This window comes from Balaenoptera ricei, chromosome 13 (assembly GCF_028023285.1).
Source record: "Balaenoptera ricei isolate mBalRic1 chromosome 13, mBalRic1.hap2, whole genome shotgun sequence".
Classification (NCBI taxonomy): Eukaryota; Metazoa; Chordata; class Mammalia; order Artiodactyla; family Balaenopteridae; genus Balaenoptera; species Balaenoptera ricei.
Window position 1 is genome coordinate 52,873,733 of NC_082651.1, and position 11,992 is coordinate 52,885,724.

The window sequence follows — 11,992 nt, forward strand, 5'->3', positions numbered from 1 at the left end:
TGTAAGGAGAATAGACGAGAAAGGAAATCTTACTGTGGCCATACTGGAAAAAAATGACCTGCCACAATTCTATAGATCAATTTAGGAAAAACTAACATCTTCAACACTATTGAATTTTCCTATCCATTAACATGGTAAAACTCTCTTTATTTAGATTTTTTTATTGTATTTAAATAAACTTTTATTTTTCCACAAATATCATATACACATTTTGTTAGAATTTTCACTAGGCACCTTATTTACCTTTTATGTCATTGTAAAGGTTATCGTTTTTAGAATATGTTTTCTAGCATTAGTTATTGGTATGTAGTAGTATTGCTCATTTTTATATGCTAATTTTGTATTTAACAAAACTGCTTTACTATCTGATTAGTTATAATAAATTACATCTATATTCTGTTGAATTTTCTACATAGACAATCTTGTCATCTCTGACTAATGATGATAGGATTTTTTTCCAATTCATTTTAACACATACTTATACAGTACTTACCACATTCCAAGCACTGTTTTAAGCACTTTTAAATAATAACTAATTTAACTTTCCTCCACCGAGGTAGGTATTATTACCTCCACTGTATAGACTAAAAAGTGAAGCATATAGAGGATAAAATACTTAGCTAATAAGTTTAGTTACTGAGCTTATTCATTACTTAGTTCATAAGCAATACAGAAATTATTTAAACCTAGGCAGTCTGATCCAAAGTCTATACTCTTAAACATTAAATCATGTGGCCTCTGTATACATTTTCTTCCTTTTTCTTCCTTTACTGTACTAGCTAAAGTTTATAATATAATGTCAAACAGAATTGGAAATAGTAGGTACCCTTTTGTTTTTTATGATCTTAAAGCCAATGTTTTCACTATTTTATAGGTAAGTACTATGTTTTGTAGATTACTGTTCATCAGATTAATGTAATTCCTTTCTATTTTTACTTTGCTAAGTTCTTTTCCTTCCTTCTCTTTTCTTTCATCATTTTTAAAAAAATAAAAACTATCAATGTATGCTTAACTTATTGAAGGATTTTGCTACATCTGTTAGGATAATCATGATATTTTTGCTCATTCATCTCTTAGTTTGGTAAATTACATTATGTGATATTTCTAATGTTTAATCAATCTTCCCTCTGGAAAGAATTTCGTATTATTACACATTGCTAGATGTCAGTGTTCTAATATTTTGTTAAGGAATTTTGAATTTTAGTTAAAAAATGAAATTGACAATTTTTTGTCTCATACCTCATATCACGTTTAAGGTTGACTGAAAAAGAATTGAAATGTATTGATATTTTTCAAGTTGTCTTTTTATAAATTCCTTTTGAATTTCCTAGTGATAATAGAGGTAGTTGGTATGATAGCAATTTTTAATAAACATTTATGTTTTGATACTTCCTTTATGGCAAAATGTGTTGAATTTTCACAAGTATTCTGTGTACTTGAAAATAATAGATATCATTTTGCAAAACCTACTGAAATAGTAGATTCAGACAATGGTCATCATGGATAAAACCATTAGGAGAAAGGTTGATGGAGAATGAAGCCTGGAGGAATCAGGCAGTCACCAAAGGAACCAACTGATTTTTGCATTACTAAAGGAAGGACAAACAGAATTGGTGCTATCTCATTGTAATGCAAGAATGTTAAGTAATTCCACCCTTCCCACTCCCAAATTGAGACAAAATCTATTCAAGCCTTTAGAGTTAAATTCCATTTATAGAGACTAAAGAAGAATGAGGAACAAGTTAATTAACACCACAGTGAAGCAATCAGATAAATCCAGAATGTGAGATCTTTTAAGAAATGACCCAGTTTCTTTAATCAGTCAATGGCCTAAAGAAAAACGGAGGCAGGGGGTTGGGGGGGGCGGTGGGGGGGTGGGGGGGTGTACTTCCCTGGTGGCACAGTGGTTAAGAATCTGCCTGCCAATGCAGGGAACATGGGTACAAGCCCTGGTCCCGGAAGATCCCACATGCCGCAAAGCAACTGAGCCCATGCACCACAACTACAGAGCCTGCGCTCTAGACCCCGCGAACCACAACTACTGAGCCCACATGCCACAACTACTGAAGCCCATGCTCTGCAACAAGAGAAGCCACTGCAATGAGAGGCACGCACACTGCAACAAAGAGTAGCTCCTGCTCACCACACCTAGAGAGAAAGCCCATGCGCAGCAATGAAGACCCAACACAGCCAAAAATTTGAAAAGTAAATAAATAAATAAATAATTAATTAAAAAAAAAAAAGAAAAACAGGGGGGAATAAAGGAGAACAGCTTCTTTGACCTTATTTCCAATAAACCAAGTATAAGACACATTCTTAGACAATCAGGATAATTTTAATATAGTGTGGACTGGATTTTGGATGATATCAATAAATTATTGATAATTTTATCAGAAATATTTATGTTATGATTATGTAAAAACAAGTTCATGTTTTTTAGAAATTCTTGCAGAATTATGAAGAGATGGTATAATAACACAGTTGAAATTTGCTTTAAGTTTTGAAGGAACAAAAGAAAAGAAGAATATGAAACATATTCTATATATGTTCTATATATGTTCATTAGATCAAGCTTGTATAAATTTTTTCAAATAAATATCCTGATTTATTTTTCTCAATTAATTATAGGTATAGTTAAATGTTCACTTATACTTGTATTTGTCTTAATTTTTGTTTTATATATTTTTGAGGATAAAATCTTGCTTTATATACTTTAGGTGCATAATATTTAAAAATTTTTTATTTTCCATTGTACTGAGTCATTCGTCATTACCTAGTTATCTCCTTTAATCTAAGTAATCCTTTTTAGCTCAGTGTCTACACTGTCTGATACTAATCAACTGCACTAATTTTTTTTTCTTTTCTTTTTTTTGGGGGAGGAGTATAGTATTAGTGGTATACCTTTTGCATTTTTATACATTCAACCTATTTGCATTTTAATGTACTATATATGTCTATTTGTCTTTCATTGCGTCATTTACTCCATTTAGATTTATTATAATTATTGATGGATTCAGGTTTATTTCTACCTTATTCTGAAGTACAGATTGATCACACCTTTTCTATATGTTTCTGCTGTCTTTATTTTCTTCTTTTGAATGAATTGAATATGGTCTCCGATTATATATTTTTTCTTTTTACTTAATACTCTATTTCTTTTAGTGATTACTTTAGGAATCTTAACATGCATACTAATTTATCAAATTCTAAAGCTAATCATTTTCTTTACTCTCCTTCTGAACAAATGTTAGAAAACTATAACTCTGATAACTCCTTCCCTTTTCACGCATTGTTGCTTTATGGATTTTTATGTCATCTTATTTTTTTCTTTTACAAACACAAAAGTTTAAGTATTGTTTTATATAGTCAATGTTTGTTTAGACTTCCCAACTTATTAATTACTTTTTTTGATCCTTAGTCTTCCTTGCATCTCAGACCTTTCACATGGAACTGCTCTTATTTTACACTTACTCTTGAAAAATACTTGTTGAATATAGAATTCTAGGTTCACAGTTATTTTCTTTTAGGGCACTGAAGGTATTCTATTGTTTCTGGCTTCCACTGTTACTGATAAGAAGTCAACTATTAATTTAATCACCACATTTATTTAGACAATTTATTTTTCTGTCTGATTTTGAGATCATCTCTTTGTCTTTGGTGATATCCAGCTTTAGCATTATATATTTAAATGTGGATTTTTAAATTTATCCTACTTGGGATAACTCAGTCATGTGTTCTTTTTGTTTTTGCTGTACTACATTCCAGATAATTTCTTCAGATATATTTTTCACATTATTAACTCTCTTTTTATCTGTGTCTAATTTGATTTTAGAAGTAAGTACTGAGTTTTTAATTTCAATTATTATATTTTTATTTCATTGATCTCTTTGGTTAATTTTATACTTGCTTGGTCATTGTTTTAAATAAACTCCTCTCTCTTACTCATTTTTATCCTCTATTTTAATTTATTAAATATACTAAACCTAGTCTTTTTTGATATTTCCAATATAGGAAGATTTTGGGTAACATTCATTCTGCTCATGTTTCCTGTTGCTTTTTGTGTTTTGTAATTTTTGAAATTGAGTTCACATTCTTTGAAACTTTACTTATGCCAATTTGTTGTGGCTTGGATGGAAACAGGCTCCTTTAGATAGAATTTGCATTTACTCTGGCTAGGTGCCTGGGGACACTAGTAATTCAGCATCACTTTAATTGATGCATGGCTTGAATTTTATTTGAACATATCCAGGCACTGTGGATTCCATCTGCAAACCCAGCCAGTAAAGATTGGCTTGTGGTATGAATTCCCAAAGAACAGGTCCTTCCTTTAGTCAAGGTTCAAGATTAGCAGTTTATCTAGCTGATCCCTTGGGAAAAGGTAATATTTCTACTTACTGAGAGTGTGGCTCTTTAGGGTCCCAGCTTTATGGGGAGGGTCACCTTTAGACGCCATATTCTTCACTTGTGAGCACTGCAACCTTTGAAAATGTCAAAAGGAAACAAGTTTAACTAGGTTTGATCATTGCCCTGAGGACACAAATTATACTAACTGTTTTACTTGCCTCTTGGGTTCTTACTTTCACTTCATTTTTGACCTCTGAGAACTACTAACTTTCTTCCCATGTTACTGATATACCTAAAATATGTATTTTTATATTTAAATCAATACTTTTAGTTGTTTATGTGGGAGGATTAATCTCTGTTAAACTACTGGAAAAAACAGTTTCAAGAACTCCCACACCACCTTTGTCTGAGTGAATTACTTAAATGACTGGAAGAACTATCTTAAAAGTAGAGAATCATGTACCTGGGTTTGTGCTAACCACATTACTCACAACTGGCAAGATGCAATGCAGCTACAAGTGGTTCCAATGGTCAAAGTAAGTAAGTGTAAATACCATAACATTCTCAGAAGGCTCATATGATACCACATTAACCTAAGAGAAGACACTGCAATTCACTAGGTAGTTCTTCAGAACTTAGAATCTTAATCTAGATGGCAATAGTGGTGACTACAATAATAAAGTCGTTTGGCTAACTCAGTGAAGGCAACTGGAGATTTGGGTTTGGAGTTAAAAGTAGTTAATATGGTTCTGGATTGTCTGCCCACAGGTGTGTCTTCTAAACTCACCTCTGCCATTAATGGTTTCTGTGAAGCTAGGCAAGTGGCCTCTCTTCTCTGGGCTTTAGTTTACTTATCTGTAATGTGAAGATGCTGAAGGCATGTGAGACAAAATCTGTGGTCTCTCAACCCTCAATTACTACTTTATATCTCCTCTAGGGTCACCATATTTCTTCTGGTAATATGCCCACTACTCCTAATGTTCGAAGGGTTTTTACTTAGTGATTCTAAAATGTTTCAAAAGATAATGAAATTAAGAATCAGCTGACTCAGATTTTACTGGAATAAAGGAAAGAAGAAACCCAGATTACCCTGCACAAGAGTTATTTATGAATACTAGGTAGCCAAAAGAGATTTAAATGTAAGATATATCATAAATCATATTTTTTATGATGAATTGTTTTCCTTTGCTCAAATTCCAGGTGATTTTCTTATTGTTGTTGTTCTAGTATATTCTGTTAGCCCATTGGCTATGTTGTGAAGCTAATGAAGCTCAGGGTTTAGGGTCCCTGATTTGTATGTGACTCTTCCAAAGATCATTTTCCTCTCATTTTAAATAACATTAATTAAACTAAATTACATTAAATAACATTCCTCTCAATTAAATAACATCAACTTTTGTACTTAATTTTTTATTTGTAATTTTATATATTTTTCAAAAGTGGGTCACCCAAATTGTATAAATTTCAGGGCCCACAAAACCTGAATCTGCCCATTTTATCCCCTTGGTTGAATAAAGGATACATATTTCCTCCTCAATTTCTTTGACTTATCACTTCCCCTAACTTTCATTAAAGAAAGAAAGAAACAGACAAACAAAGGGGTTTTGATTCAGGTGTATTTATAGAGGAACATGTTTCAATATGGCTCTGACCTGTTAAAACCAGAGAATAATTTTATCATTATGCAAAAACTCTTTGATGATTCATTTCCCTCCAAAGCTCAAACTTTCTCTTTTTGTAAGCCTATGTCCTTAGAAGAAATAACTGGTCCTTATAGTGGCTGTAACATTATAAGATGTGATAGTTCTACTGAAGAAAAATACATGTAATATTTTAATTCATTTCCCAATTTTGAGTGAACATTCCTACCACCATCACTAGTATCTTATAATTTCAAAAGCATTTATGTACAGTTGCATTTGGAAAGGGATGATTTATTCAATTGCTTCATGTAGTTTGGAAACTATGATAACATGAGTAATTGTTAACTTCAAAATAGTCTATTCTGTTTGTATTGTTTTTACATTAAAATTATACTCTCTCACACACAAACATATATATATATATATATATATATATATATATATATATATATATATATATACATATACACTGTGTACTATGGCTGGCCATTTCTAGGAATTTGGGTATTTTTGTCAAAGAAAAGAAGCCTATTTTAAGATTTTATTTTACATATTTTATTTTTATTTTGAGGGGAATCCAAATATCTACACCATGAACTTAGATTCCTATAGCTGCCAGAACTGACAGAGAATTAGCAAGGCAGAGCCAAGTTCATGCAAGACTGTCTACGGCACTCTTATAGCTAAAGACAAACCAAAATATTGACTAGTTCTTCTCAAAACAGCATGTATAAGTTGTGGCTGAAATAAGCCTGATGTAAGAAAGAATACAGATGGCAGTATAATCATAGGCTGGGTCTACACAGTGCCAAACAACCCATTCAAAAGTGAAAAACTCAGTCGATCACTTGGTAGTTTTGTCTACATGCCACCAAGCAACAGGCTTGACTGACTTCTTCCCAAAATTAACTGAGCTTCTGACTAGACTGAAGCAGATGTTTTATCACTATGTATAGTCAGTCTTAGTTATCAAATCTATAACTCAAGTAAGTTTCCTGACAAATGATGAATTTCTTTCCTACATCAAAACAACGTGAAAGTGGTAAACAAAGATCATCTGCAGTTTTTAATAATTTTACAGCCTAGATTAATGCATGTGCTCTGCACAGTTTAGAGTATGACTGACAAATAGGGTCTCTTCACTTACATGCCTATCTTTAATATTTCATTAATTTACTTGGAAGCACTGCAACTCAAATACCCATCGAATGGTAACTAAAATTCACTTTCTTCCTTTACTCAGCAATTTCCCTGGTATATACAACGTATTTGCCATGAATATATCAAAGGACTACCTCCATTTACAATGACTGCTTTTGACATCTTTTTCTAATTTTTTAAAAAAATGCCTCTTTCACTAAAAGGTAGATCACAAAATCCTTCAAGTATTTCATGATTAAAAATAAAAACAATGAAAAAAAGCCACTTTCAAAATGAATTCTGTGTGAGCAGAGATCTCATGCCTTTGGTCTCTGTTGTGCCTCCCTGCATCTAGAACAGATTGGGCTTCGATATCTATTTATTAAATGAATGATTAGATGAATTGGAGCACACCATGGTGGTAGCCATTGACAACCTGTGGCCTGGTAAGAAGGAAGTGGGGGAATAAGGGCTTTAACTCATTCCCCTCCTATCCTACAAATGTATTACCCGTGCAGCTGTTGCTGAAACCCCATCGCAAACAAGAAGTTGAGGGAGTCTGTCGAGAACAGAGCTGGGTGGAGAAGAATAGGCTGTGGATCTAGAGTGAGGCAAAAATATAATATTCACTATCTGCACACTACTGTCCTAGTGTGCAATTACTGAGGATAAAGAGTTTTGCATACATTATAATTCTTACAATTTTCACACATAACACACATGAAAATTACATAATGTGTGTATATTCAGCTGTATGTATAGGTCAATAGATAGATCGATCGATAGATAGATGCATAGATGATAGATGAAAATGCTCAACACCTGAAGTCAAGATAATTGATTCCTTCCCACATCCCTTGAAGATGTTGTGTCAAATAAACTTTAAGTTTCTTTCCAACTATATTATTCATCGACATGGGCTAACGTGAATGCCTTGAGAGACCATTTAATTTTAAAAAATGAAAACTTTTATTTAATTAAAAATGTAAAACATATTTTAGAGAAGCTGGAAAATACAGAAAAGGGTAAATGAGAAGTACACAAGTGCATAAACGATGCTTCCAGGAATTATTCTCTCCTCAGCCTCCACAAGGCACTTGTCAGGAAATAGGATGGTTTTCTGGGTCCATCTCTAATCACTTTCTTTTTTTCTGACTCTGTCCACCTTCCATCCACTATTTTTTATATGCTGCCGGTTCTCTTCTTTTCAAGCACAAAGAACAGGCAGGAGAATGAATGGGGAAAAAGCAAAGGACTCCACTCTGGGAAAGCATCTCTGGAAATGTTTACTGCATCAGTATTAATATCTTCCAAAGAAAAGAGCACTTGCCTGTCTTCTGAGACCACAGAAGCAACTGCCTTTATTCCAAGTTACCTGTGACATGCCCTAGGGTACTATCTCTACGTGCTTAATGCACAGGTCCTTTGCAGTGTTAACAGTGGGCTGATGGGGAAATTGTACTTTTATCTTTATAAATTTCTATATTTCATTATGTTTTCAGCTAAGCAATGGATGGAGTCTGACTTAGCCCAAGGACCTCTTTCCTGTTTGCGGGGATTTTTTTTTTACCTTCACTTTAAAACCAGGAAGAGAAAAACTTTCTAAACTTACTCAAAGGATATGGAAAATATGTCTTCAAAGTTCTGAATTTACCGAGCTTGACTTTTAAATAAAACCCACCCAAACAGAAGGAATTGAAAGATTTAGGGGAAAAAATCATAAAGCATTTATTTTCAGGCTGGCTAAGAAATTCTGTTTGTTTAAACAGAAGTAAACTTCTCATAGCCATTCCCTACCACCCAAACCCATAGCCCTTTCTTTCTGGAAGCATGAATGTTTGCCCTGACCATTAAAGAAGATAGATGCAAATGCTTTTGCTATAAGAGGTAGGTCCTTCTTTTGTACATTATGTTAATAATATGCACAAGTCAGGGCTACCAATACAGAGAACACTCTTAGGACTGTCCTGAAATCATTCACCTGAATATCATGTTAAAACAAAAATAATGTAGGTCTAGCAGAAGAAAACATTAGGTTCTATTACCATTATCTTATTTATCTGTTTATTCAAACTCACCTCATTGAAAATTTTTTTAAAGCATTTAAAGCAATGATCCTGCAATATATCTTCTTTGCTCAAGGTGATAAGAACCAAACAGAGCTGCTTTAAAATCAAACGGGGGCAATTCTTTCTTTTATTTTTCCCAGGACATTTATGCCTCCAGAGTAAACTGTTAATAGATGTAGAATGTTTCTATTGATTAATTCAGTGTGCCAGCTATGATATGATTCACAGAAGGCAAAAGAAATGCCAATGCTTTCATGACACAAAGACACATTATCGAGAATACTGTCTTTGGCTCTCTCACAACTGGTAGGCAATTTTTACAGAAAAAAAAGAGAAGCCTTTACACCCGAAGTGGTGCTAATGCATAAACTTAGGAGAGCTGTAATTGACATATTCATAACTCTTTTTCCTGTTAATATTAGGTTAGATATTATTTAGTAATCCTTTACTCTTTGAGAAACTGGGTGAAGATTTGTTTCAACTAAAGAATGAACTGAGGTACAAATGATTTTACGTTGGTACAAGAAAATCTCTTAGGTTGGATAAGGTATCATGAATATCTTGGCTATGCTGATACACATAAACAAATGGTAAACTGAAGTAATTAGCCTTAGAAGTCAGGAAAATAAAAAGCAAGAGGTTTTAACATCCATTACAGGAATTTTAATGGTTTGTTTGATTTTGTTGGTATACTTGTTTTGTATTTTATTGGACTCCTTTATTTGGATAATTGCCTTGATTCACCATTTTACATGCCTAGACAGATAATTAGTTAATAAGCTTATATTAAGCACCTACTCTGTGTCAGATTTGGAATGATATGAGTAAGGATCCTATTTAACTTCAAGATCTGCAAAGGTGCCAAACAACTAAATTTTAACAGGAAGACAGCAAGTATTTCTAAAAAGACTTGACAGTCATAGCACTTTCTGAAATGTTGAAAACAAAAGTCTTTTCTCATGGCACAATCAGCCTTGTTCCAAACCCAAAGTGCATTAAAAAGTGTGGGTTGAGTGGGTCAGGTTTTTATCCACCTGGAAACTTTGTGAACCATTTCAAAACAGTGAGCATGTTCCTTGATAACTGCTTTGTCCTTCTGTGTCTACAAACTTCTGATGTGGACTCCATGATAAAAGTCTCCTTCCTGGGTAGCCAGAATCTGGCAAAGGGGACCACAAGAGACTTTCTCATCTTCTGAGAGCTTGGGGACCATGTTGGCTTTTTCCAAATTCTTTTTTTTTTTTTTTTTTTTCTCAGCATCAGAGAGGAGTGAGTATCCTAGGAATAAACCCAGCTGATACAGTAGATCATGCATGACTGGGTGAGGAGAGATGCATACTTGGTCCAGGATATCATTCAACTGGCTTTTCTCCGTGTACGAGAAATTCTGTGTGACAAGCAGTAAAGGAATACCAATCTCTGGTCACTAACAATAAAAATAGTATCACATAAACAGAAGTAGCCTTTAAACCTCACGGTTTCTCTATATGTTCCTCAATTGTCACTTCTTTGGACACCATCTGTATCAAAGTACAATAAGAAAGCAATTCCAGAAGACTAACAGTTTAAAAGGAAAAAAAAAAAAAGCCAGGCCTGGAGAGGGGGCACCGCTCGGCATCAGGTCACTGAGTGTATTCATTATTTGTTCCCATTACCATGTTATGTCTTAATTACTCTGGTTTGGCTTCCCACCCAGGGTCACTATGTCACAGCTGGTTTTCTGCCCATCTCTAATTAATAAAGCCTCATTTAGTAACCAAGTTTTTGAAATAAACCTCTGCTGAAGGATACAGCAGAAATAAAGAAACAAAAAGCAAACCAGAAATGATCAGAGTTGCTCTAACAGTAACCTTGTAACATAAAGAGGCCTTTGGTTCAGGCCTTCTCTGGGTTACTTCTTAACCTGGAAAAGGCGTCCATTTGATTTGATTTGGAATTTCTGGCATAATTTGTCAGTGGTCAGATTTCGCCCACAGTAAGAAAAGTGACCAAGGTTCCTAAACGCTCTACATCATTTGGGACTTTTTAAAAATGGCTATTCATTCATGCTTCTAGCATTTAAATTGATATTATTTTGCAAAACACAAAGAAAAACTTAACGCTTTCACATGGCAATATAAAAAAATAACAGGCATTCATCAAATGATCTTATTTTGTTTCTGTGTCATTGCTTCTTTGAGTATTTTGACACAATAAATAAAGACAAATTATGTGAGAGCCTTTTCTAATTTGTTAAATATAATTCCAGCCAATAAAATTTTACAAATTTAAAATACTCACTTCAAAAATCTCAGTACAATTAAGTATACGTCTCTGTCTCTACGTCTCGGTCTGTCTCTCATTCTCATATATGCACACATGCTACCAATTCTATTTATTAGAATCCACACAGCTCTGGAACAGATCGCTCATCTGCATTTTATCAGGTGTCTCTATAATTAAAGCTTATTGTAAAGTGAGATATTATTGGTATATTTTATTACTTGTCTATGAGAGGCTGAACAAAGTAAGAGGCATAAATGAATTCAGTTTTACAGTACTTTGTTTTAAACAAATGTCACTTACCTACACACACATACCTAATTATCAGTTCTTACACATTCTGCCAGATATCAAACCGATAGTTCATAAGCCACACACACGACAGGCAGTAAATATATTCCCCCTAATTTAAAATTTTATTGCAAAATACCCTCTGCACTATGTTAACCTACACTAAATCACACTCCACGCTCAGCTTTACTGGTGTTTACCTATTTCTGATTCAAAAAGGAAAACAGTACTAACTTCTATTTC

The 11,992-nt window shown here is 33.6% G+C and overlaps 1 long non-coding RNA gene across 9 annotated transcripts in view; it reads right to left on the bottom strand.

Moving 5' to 3' along the window:
* LOC132377184 (uncharacterized) overlaps positions 1–11,992 on the bottom strand; it is a 624,644-nt gene that overhangs the window by 96,106 nt on the left and 516,546 nt on the right. For all 9 annotated transcript variants that reach the window (XR_009506566.1, XR_009506568.1, XR_009506565.1 and 6 more), the window contains one exon: positions 4,396–4,478. This is a non-coding gene — a long non-coding RNA (uncharacterized LOC132377184). The remainder of the gene's footprint in view (positions 1–4,395; positions 4,479–11,992) is intronic.